This window comes from Phyllostomus discolor, chromosome 6, assembly GCF_004126475.2.
Source record: "Phyllostomus discolor isolate MPI-MPIP mPhyDis1 chromosome 6, mPhyDis1.pri.v3, whole genome shotgun sequence".
NCBI classification, from domain to species: Eukaryota; Metazoa; Chordata; class Mammalia; order Chiroptera; family Phyllostomidae; genus Phyllostomus; species Phyllostomus discolor.
In genome coordinates, this window is record NC_040908.2 from 55,590,435 (window position 1) to 55,608,481 (window position 18,047).

At 37.9% G+C, this 18,047-nt stretch overlaps 1 long non-coding RNA gene across 1 annotated transcript; it reads left to right on the top strand.

Moving 5' to 3' along the window:
- Positions 1 to 8,571: 8,571 nt before the first annotated feature.
- Positions 8,572 to 13,812, top strand: LOC118501144. Its single transcript, XR_004903748.1, has 3 exons — positions 8,572 to 8,705; positions 13,106 to 13,347; positions 13,786 to 13,812. It is a non-coding gene; the product is annotated as an uncharacterized LOC118501144 (long non-coding RNA).
- The last annotated feature ends 4,235 nt before the right edge of the window (positions 13,813 to 18,047 follow it).

Sequence of the window (18,047 nt, forward strand, 5' to 3'; positions counted from 1 at the left end):
TAGAAATAAAAATGATTGACAAACATATAATTAATATGTATTGCATTAGTAATGCAAAATTAAAATTATGGATTAGAAAGTACAATATTTTCTCAAAATTTGTAAAGCTTAAAAAATATTCCCAGAGTGGTGAAGGTAGTGGAAAAAGCCATTCCTATGATGCTGATAAGGGTGACATTTTTTAAATTTGTGGTAGTAGCTTGGCAATACATTTATTAAAATCCTTAAAAATGTCATATCAATAAGCAAATTAAAATATTATTCTTAAAGCCATTTAAGAAGTAGAGCACATGTATAATATAGTTTAAATAAAAAAGAGAATTAAAAATTCATGTATTATAAAATACACCAATTTAATAAGAAAATATACCCAGTGGCTCTCTCCGGATTGTGCAAGTACTGCTGACTTTTCAGGAAACTATGTTACTTTTATCATTATAAAATAATTCATAAAATAATTAATGTTATTCATTAATCTATTATCTTTTTCTTATTCCAATCTAGGTCCTCCTCTGAGGTAGTGCTAAGTAGCCACCCCCCTCAATGCTGGCTCCCATTCAGGAACGGAAAAGCTCTCTAAAGAACTCTGAGGGCAAAATAATTCCTCTTTCTCTCTCTCTGAGTCTGTCACTGTGAAGTTTAATCCTTCTGCTGATAGTCAGGCAATTTCAGGACTAACTTTTTGCAGCTGGACAGACTCTGGGGATAGAATTATTTTCTCTGGACAAAGGTTCCTCGTTATGTCAGTCCCTTCAAAGTGACTGCTTCAGGATGACCTTGAAAGGAAACACCCTGAAGAGCCAACAGTTGGGTAGTTTCACTTGAGCATAGTGTTGTGGTGTTCAGTGTGTAAGAAGTTACTTTATTTCTCAGACAGGGTGAGGCACCATCTCTGCACTATAAAATGACTAGAGATGCTTTTATATGTGATAAATCTTTAAAGAAGTTTCATCACTGCAGAAAAGCATATCAACTCCAGATGGTTCTCAAAAGTACATAGGTTAAATACTCAAAAAATAACCTTTAAGTGCTCAGTTAATAGCCATTAATGAATAAATGGAGGATGAATGAAATACTGCAATCTCCTATGCCTGATATCTATTTCAGAGGTTGTTTTTACCCTCATTTCCTTCTTTTATAGTACAGTTTCCCAGATTTCTCTCCAGAATATCACCACGACTCGTCACAAAGGGACCTGCCACACCTTCACAGACAGTTGCACAGGCTGCTCATGTGCAAGGGTGCTCAGGCATGGAGGCCAGTGCAGTTGGAAGTTCAGCCTGGGCTTTAGAAATAGGGTAACTTTGCCCAGAGGAGGGGATCCTTTATTCCTAATCCACATAAATGTGTGCCTGATGGCCAAGCCACCAGGGACCAGGGATGCATCTACTCAGAGACACTGCCTTTTCTATTTACACAAAGATGCACTATAAAGTTCTATATCCCTGGGTCCAGGCATCAGCATTTTATTAAAAGTTTCCCAGGTAAAACTAACAAGGAATAATGGTTAAAAAAAAAGGGAGAGCAAATCAACAGTTGCTAGAACTGAGCTTAGGTTCCTTCCTGCAGAATCTTGTTCCTAATGTTTCCCTGCTTTCAGTTGCTCCCCTCAGTAATTTCTGAGCCTCCTCTCCACCTGCACTCCTCGCCTCACTCTCACATACATTGCATCTCTCCACATTCTTCCTATGAACTATAGTTCAATAGCTTTTATATAACAGCCAAGTAGAGTATTTTGAATAATATATCTCATAGTATCACTTTCAGGAGACTGGACTGCAAGTTTCATGTAAGCTGCGATCAGCAGAGCTGTGAATTCCCTCCAGCCCTGCACTTATTACTTGCAAATGCTGGTTAGCCTGGGGAGGGTAATGGATGAAGAATCTCTGGCCATGTGGTTTTGCAAAAATATTTCACATTTGCCCATAAAACTTAGATATGATTCCATTTAGTCCAACTAAATATGACATATTTCAAAAGTCTTCTATGTGTTAGGAAATCTGAATAATGAAAATAAGATAAGATATAGGTCTTACCACCCAAATCCGCACAACCTAGAGGTGCTACAGAGGAATTAAAGGACATGAGGCATTCAGATGCTCATCACTATACCTGGGAAGGCTCAGGAGAGGGAGAGAGGGAGAGAGAGAGAGAGATGAAAAGCTGGGAGAAATGTGCACTGCATGTAAGATATATATGTAAAAGGAAATGCTCACAAAAAAACAATCCAGAAAGGGGGAGGAAATACAGAAAAACATTGTCATTTGAATGTCTCAACAGGTCCAGCAGAAAAGTACAGAAACAGGAAGCATTGTGGTGGTTGTGTGTATTGGGCACAGGAGATTTCCAAAGCTCACTTTAATAAGAGTGAAGGAAAGGGAGAAAAGTAATGGATTTATCCTCTCATCAGGTATGAGCATGCCAAATGTGTTTTTTTTTCCAACACTAGAACTTGAACTAAAAGCTGTGCATACCTGCCTCAGGGTATAGATCTCTAAGGCAGATCCCACATGTATCCATGTATGCTTGAAGATGTCTTGTGTTTACCTGGAAAATTCAGCAATTTTGTTTTCTGTCCAAGGAAAAGGAGGTGATCTAGAAGAATTTGTTTGTAAAAAATATGCTCACATTCTGGGATTTTGTTTGAAACCAAGTAAAAAAAAACTTCTCAAACTAAAAGTAAACAAAAGTAAGAATTGAATACATTACTTCTGAATTCAGAATAAGAATATGAAAGTTTAAAAATAAATCAAAACACAGCACAACCTACATATGGCTATTGAAAAAAACCAGTATGAATCAGAGAAAGGAAATATTATCCTATAGTCAGAAGGGAAATAATACCTCCGAATAAATTTGATATAGGAAACAGAAGAAAACAACTAAAGGAGATACATTACACACTTATCAAAATGGCTAAAACTAAAAAGACTGACAAAACCAAGTGTTGATAAGAGTGTGGCACAACCAGAACACTCATGCAATATTAAGAAGAGTGTAGAATAGTACAGCCACTTTGTCAAACATTCTGGCAGAGAAATGAGATTATATTTCTGCAAAAAGTTTGCACAAGATTGTTTATTGTGATTTCTTCATAATGGCCCCAAACTGAAAACAACCCAAATATCTGTCAATAGGTTAATAATTTTTTTCAAATTGCAGTGTAGTTATATATTGGGAAATTACTCAACAAAAATAGGAACAAACTTCTAGAAAAAATCACTAGTGAACGAGTCTATCAAACAGTACATTGAAACCGTACAATAACAACCTATGCTCTATGGCACAATTTGTATTAATTTCTCCATCAGCAAAACTAATCTGTGATGAAAAATGAGAGTAAAGTTTATGTGTGAGACTTGGCAGAAATTGACTAAGAAAAGATATGAGGGAACATTTTGGGCTGATGATAGGGCCTTAATAAAAATTCAATGAATGGCTGATTTAAGATTTGTGCATTTCATTATCTGTAAATTTAGCTTCAAAAACACAGGAAACAACCCCACAAGCTGATCTGAAAAGTCGTCTTTGCATTGTTCTCGTGTCCTGCTCTCCAGTAGCTACCTCTTCTACCGCAGGCTCCTGCAGCTTTTTCGCCAGAGTCTGCAAATTCTCACTTAAAAAAAATCCACTGCATTGTGTCACTGGTGTGCCCCACCAGGTGAGACGTGGCCATGGACACCAGCTCCAAGATCACCACCAAGGACTTCAAGGAGAAGTTGTGGAGGAGGCAGAGAATGGAGGAGACGCACCTATAAATGGGAACACTAATGAGAATAATGGGAAGCAGCTGACAATGGGATAGACGAAGAAGAGGAAGAAGAAGAAGGATGTGGGTATGATGAGAGGAAGAGGATGGAGGTGAAGATGAGGTGGCTGAGGCAGCCATGGGCATACGGGCAGCTGAAAATGATTGAGGGTGATGATGTTGACACCAGGAAACAGAAGATCAATGAGGATGATTAGACAGCAAAAAAAAAAGTTAAATTAAAAAATTTAAAAAGGCTGCTGTGACCTTTCATCTTCCACTTCCCGCTAAGAATCTAAATATGGTCACCTTCCAGTACAGTCCCACCAGCCAGCACACCGCAGGGAGCCCCGCACACAGATGACACAAGCTCTCCACCACCCAACCAAAACCACAACATGAACTTGCAACTGGACAGGGAGAAAAGCCCAAAACTCCCAAGGCCCTGATTTTTTTCTTAAAAGTACATAGAAAAATATGTTTGTATTTTTATCTATAGTTCATTTTTTAAAATTTTATTTATTTTTTAGAGAGAGCAGAAGGGATGGAGAGAGAAATGCTGATGTGGGGGAAAGACATGGATCAGTTGCCTCTCTCATTCCCTCAACTGGGACCCGCCTGCAACCCAGGCATGTGCCCTGACAGGGAACCAAGGGGCAACCCTTTGCCATGCAAAGCCCAACCAACTGAGCCTCTCCAGTCAGGGCTTATTTTCATTTTATATTGCTGTATATATTTTTAGGGGTAGCCATTTTTAATGATCTTGGGTTGTCAAGATCAAGCAAGCCTTTGAAGCATTGTCTTTCCTACTTCTGATTATGCTTGTGGTATGACCATGTTCATTATAACTCAAAGGAGAAAACATTCCTAGTCAAAAGAGCAGAAACAATAGCAAAAATAATCATAGTCCAAGCATTCCAGTAACTTCTTTTGTATATGTAAAATACTTAGCTGTACTATAAGTAGTTGGTTTGTATGAGATGGTTAAAAGGCCAAAGATAAATGGTTTCATTTTTTTCCTTTTTTTTTTGTCTATAAAGTTGCTGTTTATTTATTTATTTGGCCTGTTTGATGCATGTGTGAAACAATGTTGACCAATAATAAACCAGAATTTTATTTTGATCAGTTGTTCTAACAAAAAGAAGGAGGATGAGAAGGAGAAGAGAAACAGGAAACAAATATTGAATTCTACTTAATTTTCTAGTTAGTTTTATGCATGCTTCAGTGTTTAAGGATGAAGTGATACATTGTAATAGCTATCTATTCCTCTGTAACAAATCACCCAAAAATGTAGTGCCATAAAAAAACAAATATTTATTATATTATAGTTTTTATAGGTGAAGAGTTTGAGAGTATCTTAGTTGGGTGGTTCTGGGGCAGATTCTTTCAGGAAGTTGCAATCAAAATAGTGGGAGAACCTATAGTCACCTGAAGGCTTGACTGACATTGGAGAATCCTCTGACAAGCTTATTCACATGACTGTTGGCTGGAGGCCTCAGTTCCATATCAAGTAAGACTCTCTACAGCACTACTCATGACATGCTAGCTGGCTTCCCCTAGAATGAATCATCTAGGGAAGACTGAAGGATGTAGGGCTTGGTGCATTTCATAATCTAGCCTTCAAGGTCACATACCATCACTTCTGCTATATTCTTTTCTATCAGTCACATTTGACCACACCTAATAAAATATAAGTGGGAACCGTACAGAGGTGAGAATATCAGGAGATAAGGATCATCTCAGGGGTTGGCTACCACAAGGTCAGTGATGCCTGCAATTCACATTAAATCTTTAAATGTACCCAAAACAGATGAACTGATCAATGGATAAGTAGTTGAATAAATATCCTGATAGACATAATATAAAACATATATAGTAAAATATTAACAACTGTGGAATCTATGTTGTAGGTGTATATGTGCTGATTGTACAACTCTTTCAATTTTTCTATATATTTGAAAATTTTTATGATAAAGTAAAATTTGGAGGAAATCACTTTACACTAAGAAAATATGAGGAGACAGGGTTTCCTCTAAATAGAAATCTATGAGAAGCGTTCGGTGTAATTTGAAGGAGGAGATATTGAAGGATGATGGTTGATGTAAGACATAGATGCTGTTAAGGGGGCTGAATTGGGAGAAATGTTTCCACTGAATAACTGGGCTGAGAGAGTCTCATATTGGACACCTCTATCTGTCCCCAAACCTCATGAGGGAAAGCAAGGCACCTCTCATGTGTGTAGGTGGACACAGACCTTGGCAGAACAAAAGCTGCTTTAGGATTAGGATTCGAGAGAAGACAGCAGCGGTCTGTGTCACCAAAAACTGACATCTGAAGACCAGATGGGAACAAGGACATTTTGGTAGAAGATGATATAGATTACCAACAAACACCTAAACTAGATACAAACCCACACTCCCTCCTGGATTCAAGGACAATCCAAAGGAGAAAAGGGTAAGGAAGTAATAGTGGTGACGAAAGTGAGAAAGAATGGCTAGAAACATAGAAGCTCATAATTCATGGTGAGTGGTTTTCTCTGGGCATTGGTATCTTAAATATTTTTATGAGTCATTCAACTTTCAAAAAGGATAGGAATTTTTTTTGCATAATTGGCATTAACAATAATGTCATTTTTAAGGATATGATAGAAAAAGTTGTACAGAGAGGGAAATACTGTCGACATTAATATAAGTGTAGTTCCTTTTTAAAGGTAATATTACTTTTCCTCAAAAAATACATTTCAAATGGTTTTCTTAGTACATAAAACACAACAAACCATAAAGTGCAACTCCAAAGTCTATATCTGATTATGAATGCCTATTATTTAAAAAATAATGTGAATCAGTCCATATGACTATCACTCAGATAGATAGAGACAAACTGAGGCTCAGATGCATGTGTATCCACACACAGTCTCAGAGACTGAAATGGGAGGAAAAGCAAGCCCAGGATCACTCAGAAATGAGAAGCAACACACACGAGCTAAAGACAGAACTTGGGCTTTTGTTGTAGTTATGTGTACCCTGCCCTCATAGCCTCTGCACAGAGTCTAGAGGAGAAACCTTGGCAGCAGGCAACAGGAAGAACCAGATGCACACAGAACAATTCAGAACAATACACAGAGGACAATGTGGATTCTTTAACTGCCCCTCCCTTCTAATTGTTAGCCATTTATATGAAACCTCATGAATCTGGAGTGATGATGGTTGGTGGAGGGAGGGGTGGGGCTCAGGCTGCTTCTAAGAGGCCCAGCCCAGCTCACAGAGGCTTATTCCTCACCCCTCAAGGGAGTCAGAAGGATTTGGTTACCTAGATCCAATACATTTCTGGGAAAGGGTAAACATCAAATGAAAAACAACCATTGAGTTTGTGTTAAGGCTAGTTTACTTTTTAAATTCTGTTTATAAAATATTTTACTTTTCTTTCATTTTCACTTTTCTCTGTCAAGGCACCAGCAGTATCTCCCTCTGAACATGCAATGGAGCCTCAGAGGTGATCCCTTCCCTACATTACCTTTGATAAAGTGCAGAGCAAGGTGGGGAGGAGAAGGTCACTTGCGCTGACCAGAGGGCAATGCGCCCATGCAGCTGAGAGACAGTCTCCGACTGCACGTGCTGTTCTGCTTGCCCCAGGTGTGGCAGGATTTCCTGGAGCCCAGTGTGCATTGTCCCTGGAGTAACAGAGAAAAATATATCCTCACCAAGCAGATTATCCAATAAAAAACAAAAATATATGCATTATTTTAGAATCTCAATCTTTAAAACTAGATTCTTTTTGTAACATAATTTGCACATTCTGGCTTTCAGGTGCTGGTGTTAGAGTAGGCAATTAGATATTAACAAAAGGGGAGAATGGAACCAGATATCTGAATAAGCCTGATTAATAGGAAAAAAACAGCTTTACAGCCATCCCATGCAGGAAGTAACAGACATCCTTCCACCAAACAGAGCAAAACATCCACCTATGCCATAAGGACAGCTTTTCCAGACTAAGGGTATGTGCAGCTGGAACCCAAATGGTGACCATAAAAGGGGGAGGACAAAGCCTGGGAAAATCTGGGGGAAAGATCAGACAGGGGAAGGGCACTGGCCCTGGAAAATCCAGGAAAGAGACTGGATAGGGGGAGGGCACAAGCACAGCCTGGGAAAAGTCAGGAAAAAATCTGGGACAGCTAGAAAGCCTCCTCTTTTCTAAACCCAAGGGAATGTAAGGAAGCTCCAGAAAGACCTCAGGGCAGCTGCTGGCCTCGATCTTGCCCACTCCTCCTCTGTGAAAGTGCACTACTTTTCTCTGCTTTAATAAATCTTGCCACTATCGCTTAAAACAGCTCCAGTGTGAGTATCTCTGAAATCCATTTTCCACGACCCTGCAGAAGAGCATGTTTCCTCCGGTAACACTAATGTTCCTTAACGCAGGGCCTGCCTGTTGTGAAGGACACCTGTTGCTTCAGACGCATCCCACCTTCTCACATTAAGGCAAGAACAAGATCTCCTAAGGAGCACCCAGCCACGAACTCCAGCATCTGAGGACACATTGAGGCAGCTATCTGTTCAGAAGATGAGCAATAAAATATTTTACAAAGACACTCAGTTAAATTTCCAATTAAAATGATTTAGTACCTTCACTTTTTAGGTTTTCCCAAGGTTTGCTGATGACTAAAATTATGTAATGAAGCTTTCAAGGTTAATTAATCTCTGCACCTTTACAATAACCCAGAGAGATAAGAGGCACAACGAAAAGGAGCAGATTAATGTATGAGCAGATTAACCCACAGGAGGCCAGTCTCTTCCAGCGTTGGTGGTTTAAAGTGGGTCAGACTAGCATTAGGCCACCCGGGATGGGGCAGGGTCATGAGCGGTCTCTCCTAGGGCCACTGTGTCCAAACCAATTCTGCTGCTCCTGCCATCCCTCTTGAAATGCCTGTGGCATGCCAGACTGCTGAGATTCAAATTACCAGGTGAGGGTGGGTGGGAGGGAAGGTGATCACAGTGGCACTGAGTAGTCCCGAACAGTGGAGCTCAGAAACCGTGTTCAGTGAGGGATTTAAATGATTCTAAAAACTCTCTAAGGGGAGACCCAGGAAACCTTAGTCTCCATGTTGAAATCATGGAGAGGTGAAGTGGAAAGCTACTGTTAGCTGGTCAAACAGGTCTAAGGCATGAGGGAGGAACTTTAAGGCAAAAGAGCATTCTATAGTTGTGACACAAAGTTGAGTTGTACCCACAGGGAATGTTTGTTATCCCAGATTGGAGTTAACAAGGTCACAGATGTATTTGCTCAACTGTCACTATTACTTACAACAGGTAAATGCCTGTGCTCATTATTTACCTATTGTCACTCCAGTTCACAACCACTCATGCTGCTCTGGGATGCTGGGGCTGGCGCTTGCAGTCTGTATTTCTCATATTCTCTTGCTGGAAACCACTGGATTCTATTTCAGTTCTGCTAATGGAAGGCACTGAATAACAAAGGGGAGTGAAATAGGGAAGCAGAGAAGTTCCTCTGCATTTTCCAATTCCTGCCGGCCTCATTCAAGAAGCAGGTGCAAGCTATTGATACTGGTGGATTATTCCTGATAACAGACAGAGCTGGGACTGAGACTTGGTTCTCTTTGACCACAAATATGATATGCTTTCTTTGATCCTACACTGCCCCTCCGGTAGGGAAACAGAGAGAGAGAGCAACATCAGAAAACCCTGAGAAGGATGAAGAAAGTGGCTAGCAGCACTCGGTGCCAGCGACAGTGAGGGCTGAGAAGGGGCTGCTGGCCATGGCAATTAGGAGGCCACCAATGGTCCTTATGACAATAGATTAGGTAGAGTGGCTGGGGACTGGGAGAAGCAGCATCGTGTGATTACTCCCAAGATCTTTGCCCCATAGTGTCACACCCTTGATTGCTGGTTAGAACCTGTAATTTGTTTGTGGCCAGTAGAATATGGCAAAGGTGAAAAGACTTCGCAGATGTAATGATAGCCTTAATCAATTAGATTTGAGATCATTGAGAAGGAGGTTATCCTGGGTGGACCTGAACTGGTTAGACAGATGAGGCCTTGAAAAAGGAATGAAGCATCAGAGATAATCTCCTGCTGGCCTGGCAGAAGTAATTTGTTATACAGTGATAGAAAACTAATACAAGGACAGAAGCCACACTTTATGCAAACACACACACACCCCCACAAGCACGTGGACATGCTCATGCACACACTGTTCTTCCAGCCCCTGGCTGAGCAGAATAAATAGACTGTGACACATCCAGATAGTAGAATATTATTCAGTGCTGAAAAGAAATGATCAAGCCATGAAAGGATGTGGAAGAACCTTAAATACATATTGTTAAATAAAAAAGCCAGTATGAAAATCTATGTAGGGTATAAGTCTAACTATATAACATTTTGGAAAAGGTAAAAGTATGGAAACAGTAGAAGATCAGCAGTTGCTGGAGGTTGTTGGGGGAAGATGAATATGCAGAAGAGCATAGAGGGTGTTTAGGGTGGTGAAATACTCCATAAGAAACCTTAAGGATATGCATACTTATAATCTATTTCTCCAAACCCATAAAGTGCACAACTCCAAGAGTGAACCACAATGTCAACTCTAGACTTTGGGTGATAATGATGCATTAATGTAGGTTCCACAGTTTCATCAAATGTACCGCTCTGGTGGGGGATGTTGATAGTGGGTAAAGCTAAGCACGTCTGGTGGCAGAGAGTTTATGGGAAATCTCTGTTCCTTGCTCTGAATTTTGTTGTGAACCCAAAACTGCTCTAAAAAATGAGTCTTAATTTAAGAACAAAGAACCTGGTGTTTGGTGAGAGGGACTAATTCAGAATTGGAAGGGATGTGATGAGCTTGTCCACATGGCAGTCTGAAGACATAGACCATGCGTGGGCAGGAGACTGAGGGATGGTGAGTTGCAATAGATGACAAGGGATAGGGCACTTTTCAGAGTCTTGTTCTACACCTGGTACCAAGGATGTAGAGATGTGGATTTCAACTTACCTCAGAACAAGAAGTTTGTTGCTATTTACCATCCCAATAAAGCACCAAATAACACTGCAAGAAAAGACTAATTAAAAAAGATGGTATGAGACCCAATTTTAAAAAGTACACCGTCCTTGGCAGGTTAGTTTTCTATCATCACTACTGTTATTTCATGCTATCTTATCCAGATACAACCTCTAAATTTTCAATCAGGAACTACTTCTCACTCTAGATAGGAATGTAGCCTTCTTACCCTAAACTTGTCCTTTGTTCAGAGTTATTTTGCCTCTGAGAAAACATAAATATCTAATCAGTGGCTTTGAGAGCTGGTGAATTCACTGTTGAAACCAGTCAATTCCAAATGAACATTTCTGATTGCCTCAAACATCACTAGTCCTGGTGTCCTTTTGGAGCTGGTGTCAACATTTTTCTTTGCAAAAGAGAATCCCTGGCAGAAGAGCTAGAAATAAGTTCAAGGTCTGAAATAGAGTTCACTCTTTGAAATTGAAAACTGAAGAAAGAGATTCCATGACTTGGCCCAAGACCCAAGTTTGATCTATACAAGAACCAAAGCCTTCAGACTTCCAGAGTCTTTAATTATATGGCTCTGTTTCTACAAGGGGTGGCTAGTAACCCAAATTAATAATTTAATGTACATTTTTTGAGAAGGATTTCAATGCATTTGGCTAGGTTTGTGGATGAAGTCTCAGTAGTTAGTTTATTAAGCCAGGGATATTTCAGATGCATAATAAACCTTTCAAGGTCAAGAGTGATTTTGGTTTAGATTATAGAAACTGTTTTGCCTATCTTACTATTGAATTCATTTTGAATCCCAAATGGTGTCCTGTGGCTGCTATTTAAGAGGCATTTTGTGTGGTGGAGTCCAGCTTTAGGTGTGAGCACAGCTGTGGAAAAGCCAGGATGATGCACGGCTCTGCTGAGAATGACCTTGACCTCATTTTTCCCACAATGGCTGAGACTCACCTTCTCTTTGCCACAGTGTCAGTTTTCATTACCTTGACATTTCTCACGCTTTGATGTGTGATATGAAATGGTAGCCTTTGGCAATAGATGGGGAAATGAGGCTTCACAGGGACATGGAGCGCTTGCCAAAGGAAAGGTGTGGAGGATGGATGCGACAAGGTTATTCAGATTGCTTTCTTAAGGCATTTTAGTTCAGCTGTGTATGATGATGCAAGTTTCTGCTTTGGTTTGTTTGTTATAGAAGTAACTATGTATCAACTATGTATTCCTTTGTGAATTTTTCATGGATGTTTTTGCCATCTTGTTTATCTTTGGGAAGTACTGTCTGGTAGAGAAAACAAACTAACCAGTCATGTAGGAAAGCCTCATGAACACTGGTAATTTCCATTTCAATTGCTAAGACCTCAAAATTAAAATGGTGACCTTTTTTTTTTCCCATATTGCTATTGCTGATTCTCTTTTTACAGGTTTAAATATTTTGTTATTACTTAGTGAGAGTCTTTATGAATTAAAGAACACCTTAGTCTTTTTTTTTTTGTCTATAGAAAAATAACAACTAGCAGCAATAGAAATATCCAGATGGCATTGGCTTATTTTTTTTCCTTAAGATGTAATGATAAGAACATGGGACTGAAACATAGAAGGTATCACCAGAAATTTAACCTAGACTTCTAAAAGGACATGTGAACCCAGGTATGCTTTGGGATAAGATTCCTATACAGTGGGATCTGGTCTGCTGTCTGGGCTTTGGCAGTAAGCTCTCTTAGGCAGGTGGGCAAGGACAGCATGATTCCAAACAACGGATCTTGCCTACTGAAGGACATCTTGGTTGCTTTCAAGTTTTGGCAATTATGAATTAAGCTGCTATAAACATCCACATGCAGGTTTCTGTGGACATACATTTTACAATCCTTGGAGTAAATACCAGGAAGTGCAATTTCTGGATCCAATGCTAAGAGTGTGCTTAGTTTTGTAAGAAACTGCCAACTGTCTTAGAGAGCATCTGTACCAGTCTGCATTTCCACAAGCAGTGAGTGGAAGTTCCTATTGCTCTACATGCTGATCAGCACACTGAGAGACCTCTACAACCTCACCAAAATGGATTTGTTTTTAAAACGTTATTAACATCAAGTGTTGGCAAAGATGTGGTGCAATCAGAACTCTCATATGTTGTACCTTCTCATAAAAGATGGACATGTAAATTACTACAAACACTTTGAAAAATAGTTTAGCAGTTTCTTGTAAAGTTAAATATACACTTAACATATGATTCAGCAAGCTCTTTTCAAGGCATTTACCCAAGAGTAATGAAAATATAGATCAACACAAATACTTGAACACTTTATTCATAATAGTAAAAAACTGGAGATAATAAAAAAACTTTATCAACAGGTGAACAGACATATAAATGGAGCTGTATTCCCATATTGGAACATTATTCAGCAATAAAAATAGAATGAATTACAATATGCAGAACATAAATGATAGTCAAAATATTAAGCCAAATGAGAGAAGACAGATGCAACTGAATACCTATGCTATGATTCCACTTATGGGAGTTTCTGGAACATGCAAAATTAACCTACAGTGACTTAAAAGAAGACCAGTAAGAAGATCAGTACTGGAGGCTCATGGTAAGGATTAAATTGACTACAAAAAAGCAAAGCGGAAATATTTAGGGTAACAGAAATGTTCTCTTTCTTGACTGGAGTAGTGGTTACATGGGTGGGTGATGGTTATACAGATGTATGTATTTGTCAAACTAATCAAACAGGTCACATAGAAAAGGCGTACTTTTAAAAATTTAGACCAGTTGTTTATTAGTCAAAGTTATGCTTAAGTAGTTGTTTATGCTTGCAAACAGACACTTTAAATTGTGGTTAAAATATATATAACATAGACCTAGTCAGGTGGCTTAGTTGGTTGGAGCATTGTCCCATACGCCAAAAAGGCTGTGGGTTCAGTTCCCAGTCAGGGCACATACCTATCTAGGTTCATCCCTAGTCAGGGCACATTCAAGAGACAACTGATCATATTTCTCTCTCTCTCTCTCTCTTCCTCTCTCTAGAAAGCAATCAACATATCCTTGGGTGAAGATTTTAAAAATACATGACATAGAGCTTACCATTTTAATTATTTGTAAGTGTACAGTTTTGTGGTGTTGAAGAGCATTCACACTGTTGTACAACTATCACCACCATCTGTAATACCCTTCACCTTCCACAACTAAGGCTGTTTATCATTGAAGGAACCACAAATGCTGCCACTCTGAGGCTGCTTTGAAGGACATTGATTTTAAGCTATTTGTTAAGAAACAAAAAATTCAAAAAAAAACTTTGACCTTCCCCTCTTTCCCTCACAAGAATTCAGACAGAGAAATCTGCCTCAAGAAGGAGCTCTTATAAAGTTCCCTTATCCTCAATTAAATTCAATGTGATAAATAACAGGGCTTTACACAGGTGCCTGTTAGCCAGACACCCTCTGGGTCCACTGTTTCTGGTCATCACCTAGCAAGGATTTTCTTGCCATGTGTGTTCAGCTCTTCCTTGACTACCTGTAAACTGCCCATTCTCACTTCTGAAATATAATAAACACCCATTCCCACCCTTTTCTACATTGTTCAGAACGTCTTATACACCCAGTGTTGTCTCATTGTCTTTGTAATTTTCATAAACTTATCATCTTTCTGTGAATCCCCCATGCATGTATTAAACTTTGATTTTCTCCTGTTAATCTGCCTATGATAATTTGGCTATTGGCCCAGCCAGAAGAACTTAGAAGGTGGGAGGAAAAGTATTAATATTTTTATCCCCACACCATTGAAGAATATCTTCCCTTTCCCTACTGCTCTCAGTCCCTGGAAAGCACCATTCTGCTTTCTGTCCTTATGATTTTGAGACCTTAGATATCTCATATAAGTGTAATCATACAATATTTGTTCTTTTGTGATTGACTTATTTTACTTAGCATGTCTTCAAGTTCCTTCCATTTTGTAGCATGATTCAGAATTTTCTTATTTTTAAGTTGCATAATAGCCTAATATATATATGTTATACATTAAAGCATACTAAAAGCTATACATACAGTAGATATTAGAATATATACACAGTAAATTTTGCTTACCGGTTCATCTGTAGAGGAAAACATGGGCTGCTTCTACCTTTGGTCATTGTAAATAAAACTGCTGTGGAAATGGGTGTGCAAACACTTGTTTGAATCCCAAAGTTCATTTCTTGTGAGTGAACACTCAGAAGTGGAATTATTAAATTATATGGTAATTCTATTTTTTAAGTTTTTAAGTAATTGCCACACCATTTTCCACAGTGGCTTCACCACTGGCAATGGATAAGTGTTCTTATTTTTCCACATCTTTGACAACATTTGATTTTTCTGTTTTTGTTTTGTCTTGTTTCTTGATAACTTCTGTTCTCATGGGTATGAGGTAATATCTTATTATGGTTTTAATTTGTATTTCACTAACGATTAGCATTTTTCATGCTTATTGGCCATTTTGTATATCTTCTTTGGAGAAATGTCTGTTCAAGCACTTTGCTTATTTTTTAGTTGGGTTGTTTTCTATTTGTTGCTGTTATTGAATTAGAAAAGTTCTTCATACATTCTTAACATTAATCCTTTATAAGTATGATTTGAAAATATTTTTCTTTATTCCACTTATTGCTTTTGCATTCTGATGATTGTGTCCTGTGTTGCATAAAAGTATTTAATTTTGATGAAGTCAAATTTGTCTGTCTTTTTAGTTTACTGTTTTTTTGATATTATATCTAATAAATTGTTATTAAATGCAATGACATAAAGTTTTTCTCCTGTTTTCTTCTAAGAATTTTCTTTATTTTTAAAAAGATTTATTTATTTATTTTTAGAGAGAGGAGAAGAGTGGAAGAAGGAGAGGGAGAGAAACATCAATGTGTGGTTGCCTCTTATGCACCCTCTACTGGGGACCTGGCCTGCAACCTAGGCCTGTGCCTTGACTGGGAATCAAACCAGTGACTTTTTTGTCTATAGGCTGGACTCAATCCACTGACCCACACCAGCCAAGCCAAAAGAATTTTATAATTTTAGGTCTTATGGTGAGGCCTTGATCCATTTTATGTTAATTTTTGTTTAAGATGTAAGGTAAGGGTCCAGCTTCCTTTTTCTGCATGTGGATACTGAATTTACCCAACATCATTAGTTGAAAATATTGTTCTTTCTTCATTATATTGTCTTAGTACACTTTTTAAAAATCAGTTGACCTTATATTCAAGGGTTCATTTATGTGCTTTCTATTTTATTTCTTTGGTCAATATGTCCGTCTTTATGCCAGAACCTAACTGTCTTGAATACTATATCCTTGTAATAAGTAACATTGCTGAACTCATTTATTAGTTTTAACAGCTTTTATGTGCAATCTTTATAGTTTTCTACACATAATATCATATCATTTGTAAACAGAAATAATTTTACCTCCCTCTTTCTAATTTTGATGTCTTTTATTTATTTTTTTTTCTTGCCTAATTGCTCTGGTTAGGACTTCTAGTACTATGTTGAATAGAATGTCTAAGTCCGACATCCTTGCATTGTTTCTTAGGGGAAAAGATTTCAGTCTTTCATTATTAAGTATAATGTTGACTATTGGTTTCTATATATAGTTTTTTATTATAGTTTTTAATATGTTGAGATACTTCCATTCTATTCCTAGTTTGACCATTAGTTTATCATGAAAGAGCACTGAATTTTGTCAAATGGCTTATCTGTATCAATTTAGATGATCCTACAGAGTTTTCTCTTTTTTCTTTTTGTTAACATAGTATATAATATTGATTTTTATTGGTTGAACCATTTTTGAACCCCAGGAATAAATTCTATTTGGTTAAAGTATATAATCCTTTTAATATGGTATTGAATTCAATTTGCTGGTATTTTCTTGGAGATTCTTTTGCATCACTATTTATAAAAGGTATTGGCCTGTAATTTACTTTAATTATAATGTCTTAGTTCAGCTTTGGTATTAGGGTGCTGAAAGCTTTATGGAATAATTTCAGAAGTGTTCCTTCCTCTTCAATTGTTGGAAAAGTTTAAGAGGGATTGATTTTTTTTTAATATTTGGTACAATTGGTCAGTGAAGTCATTTTGTCCTGGGCTTTCTTTTGCTAGGAGGTTCTGAATGACTGATTCAATTCTCCTTACTAGTTTTAGGTTGATTCAGACTTTTCTGTTTCTTCATATTCAGTCTCAATAGATTGCATTTCTCAAGAATTTCTCTACTTCCATTTTAAGTAACATATTTTCTTATATATCTCCTTGGATACGGGAAACAAAAGACAGAATAAACTAATGGAACTTCATCAAACCAAAACGTTTTTACACCTCAGAGAAAACCATCAGCAAAATGAAAAGACAACCCACTGAATGAAAAAACATATTTGCTAATGATACATCTGATAAGGGGTTAATATCCAAAATTTATAAAGAACTCATACAACTCAACACCTAAAAAACAAACAATCCAATTAAAAACCAGATAAAGGACCTAAATAGACACTTCTCCAAAGAGGACATACAGATGGCCAATAGATGTGAGAAGATGCTTCATGTCACTAATCATCAGAGAAAAGCAGATTAAAGCCACAGTGAGACATCACCTCACATCTGTCAAAATGAGTATCATCAATAAATCAACAAACAACAAATGTTGGGGAGAAGATGTGAAGAAAATGGAACCCTCAAGGGCTGTTCAAAGAATTGCAGATTGGTGAAACCACTGTGGAAAACAGTATGGTGATACCTCAAAAAATAACTGCCTTATGACCCAGAAATTACACTTCTGGTTATACATCTGAAGAAACCCAAAACACTAATTCAAAAGAATATATGAACCTTTATTTTATTGCAGCAATATTTACAACAGCCAAGCTATGGAAGCAAGCCAAAGGCCCATCAATAGACAAGCGCATAAAAAATGTGGTACATATATACAACAAAATATTAGCCACACAAAAAAAGCAAAATCTTACCATTTGTGACAGCATGGATATAAGAAGGTAGTATGCTAAGTGAAATAAGTCAGTTAGAGAAAGACAAATGCCATATAATTTTAATTATCTGTGGAATCTAAAGAACAATAAGAATGAACAAACAAAGCAAAAACAGACTCATAGCTGCAGAGAACAGGCTAATGGTTGCCAAAGGGGAGAGGTGGTTGGAGGATTGGGTGTAGAAAGTGAAGGGATTGAGAAATGCAGATTGGTAGTTACTAAATAGTCATAGGAATACAGTCAATAATATTGTAACAACAATGTTTGGTGCCAGATAGGTACTGGAAATATCATGGAGA